The sequence below is a fragment of the Acomys minous genome (assembly GCF_964271855.1).
Source record: "Acomys minous genome assembly, chromosome: 1".
NCBI lineage: Eukaryota > Metazoa > Chordata > Mammalia > Rodentia > Muridae > Acomys > Acomys minous.
The window spans coordinates 152,619,731-152,622,918 of record NC_140483.1 but is presented as its reverse complement, the minus strand read 5'-3'; positions in this window follow the sequence as shown (position 1 = coordinate 152,622,918).

The window sequence follows — 3,188 nt, the reverse complement described above, 5'->3', positions numbered from 1 at the left end:
TCTAAGTCCAATTTTCTTACACCTCAGCTCAAACCTGTTCTACATTGGCGAACCTCTGTTTTCAGACATTTGTCACATTTCTGTGTGTCACATGTTAACACTAACGACTTTGGGCAGGGGTGGGGAGAGCTTTTCAAGACAAGTGTAATAGCCCTGGATATCCTAGACACACTCTGTAGACCAGGCTGGCCTTGAATTCACAGAGATCCACCTGCCTCTGCCTCTGGAGTGCTGGGACTAAAGACGTGCTCCACTATGCCTGGCTGATGATTTTCATAACTTTTTCGGTGCTAAGAAAAGTTTACAAAGGAAAAGTAATGGTATTAGCTTTTTTTATTGGTTATTTGAGAATCTCACGTCATGTACCCCAATAGAGCTCACCTCCCAGTCCCCTCATGTCTGCCCCCTTTCCCTGTGACCTCAACCCCCCCAAAAAAGAATAAACTGGGGGAAGTCCATTTTTGCTGTCCATATACTCACTGGAACATGGTCAAATTCCTAGTGGCCAGGCCCCCAAGGGAGAATAAGTCTTTTTATACCTGCATTCATGCTAGAAGCCATCAACTGAGGAGAGCCATGTAGCCTGGGAGGGTTGAGCCAGCTCTCCCATGCCCACAGACATCAACAAGGATTCAAGCTATAGTCCATACTACAGTGGACATATGCGTGGGCTACTGTGCTAACATCAACCACTGGCCATATTGGGACCACCAACCCACTCAGGGCCCTCAGAGGCTGAAAGGACCACAAGCTTCAACATGGCCTCAGGTAGCTATATATGCCACTTAGATCAGCATGGCTCCCTGAGGCAGCAAAGCCCAAGAACATCACCAAGGCATAAGTCAGCAGCACAGATCGCATATATCCATATATGGATCTCAGGCTCCATTGAGTCCTGAGGCAGCAGCATGAACCATAGACACCCAAGACATCTGGTGGCATCATGGACCACAGTGGTCCTTCAAGGAGGCCCAATCCAAAGAGTGAACCTTTCTTGAGGGATTCCGAGATCAGCAGGCTGGGCCACAGGGTTGGGGCAGAAGGCAGGAGGCTGGCTGAGTCTGTATCTGTTCCAGGCTGTTTGTTGTACAGCATCCCACTGACCCTACTGGGCAATGACAGCATGCCAACTGCAGCGCACTCACTGGTGCATTTTTTTTATTTTTCCCACCTCTCCATCACATGTTTGTTCACCATCACAGCCTCCGCTGCCCCACACCTCTAGAAGGGGTTGGTGCTGGGTGTCCAGCTTTTATATCTCAATGAACTATGGAATAAATATATGTTAGTCTGAAGTAGGAATAGACATATAAATCACTTGGAAATGCCTTCAATTGTGTTATCACACTTGACTTCTAGTAGTTTCTATGAGCAATATCATAAGGTAATGGAGAAAGTTTGATGGTAAATTAGCTGGAGAAAACTATTTTGTCTCACTTCTTTCTTCACCCACAAAATAAATTTGAAAAATACTACAGTCTCCCTCCCCACCCCCGCAAGATAGGGTTTCTCTGTGCAGTCCACCTGTCAGGGACTAGCTTTGTAGACTAGGCTGGCCTTGAACTCACAGAGATCTGCCTGCCTCTGCCTCCCACGTGCTGGGATTACAGGCATGCACAGCCCCAGCTCCTAAAGAGTCTTTCTATGTAGCTGACCTAAAACTAGAAGTTCTCCTGCCTTGGCTTCCAAAGTGACACCATGCCTGAGTAGTACTTTGATTATTGAATGGTTAGGTACATCTTTATCCTTTATGTATTTCTATCTTAGATTTTTCACTATCGATATTTACATCATTACCCACAAAAAGGTTAGTTTGAAAACTAAAGCTACCATTTGATACCAGGGAAAGTATTAGAATACATAAAGAACCACAAAATAGTCATATTTCTTGAAGCACATAGTGAAAAAATGACTTTGTGCCAAGACTGTAAAGAACTCATGTTTAGAAACTTTGCCCTTGGCACTGCTTCTCATTCGCTTGAGTAAAGCCTCTCATGTCCACAGCAGGAGCTGAGCAAAGCAGGAGGATGGTTGTTTCCATCTTGGTTTCTCTTTGAGTCCTTGGTCTTTGCTTTTTTCCCTGCTACCCATAGGCATAATTGACAGACAACCCTGCTATCTTGGCTCCTTGAGCCTCTGCCAGTGAATACAGCTCCTGCCCTAGTCTTAGGTCAGAGGACATAATAGAGTTTTGTTCCTGATAGTACACAAATCACTGCCAGTAACAAGTTCTGTACAGATGCCTGTTTTGATGCTAAATTTCCAGACAAATATAATTTCAAGTTCCTTTTTTAAATTTAGATTTATATTTTTGTGTGCATGGTTTTTTTTTTTTTGCTTGTGCGTATGCATGTGCATCATACGCGTGCTTCGTACATGAGGAGGTGAAAAGGAGGAGTCAGTTCCATGGGATTCAATTCCATAGAATTACAAAGGTTGTTAGCTGCCATGAGGCTGCTGGGAACTGAACCAGGATCCTCAGCAAGAGACACAGGTGCCCTTAACTGCTAAACCATCTCTCCAGCCCCACAAACACATGTGTTTTCTTTCAAATAGCTAGCTTTATGGTTATCGGTATTAAAAACCTTATGTCAGCAAGGTGTAGTGGTGTACGCCTTTAATCCCCGCACTCAGGAGGCAGAGGCAAGTTGGTCTCTGTGAGTTCGAGGCCAGCCTATTCTCCAAAGGGAGTTCCAGGACAGCCAAGGGAACACACTGGCTAAAAAAAAAAAAAAAAAAAAAAAAAAAAGCAGTTGTTTGTTGCATTCATTACCAATAGGCCTTGGTCAGCAGATACACACAGAGATAGGTATACTAGCTTATAAATTATTAAAATGCATGATGGGAAGCGGGAGGGGTGTTAACAGCTCAGTGCAGAGCATTTGTCTAGCATGTGCAAGGCCTGGCTTTGATCCACAGCAACAGGCACAACCATGCATGATGGGTAATAGTCTCGGGTGTCACTACCCTATCTCTTTGACCTCACTGAGGTCAAACAAGTTCCTGCTTGGGGACACCCTGGATCTCCCCCAAATCCAGCAATCAAAAGGGTTAATAACTGGCCAGAGCGGAGCAGAAATGTGGCAGGTGGTTTCGATCATGGTGGATTAGCACCAAGCCACCAAGGGGTTAAGTGTATTGAAGGCCACCCCTACACCATTGGGGTGTTGAAGCTTTCCTGCGCCTGC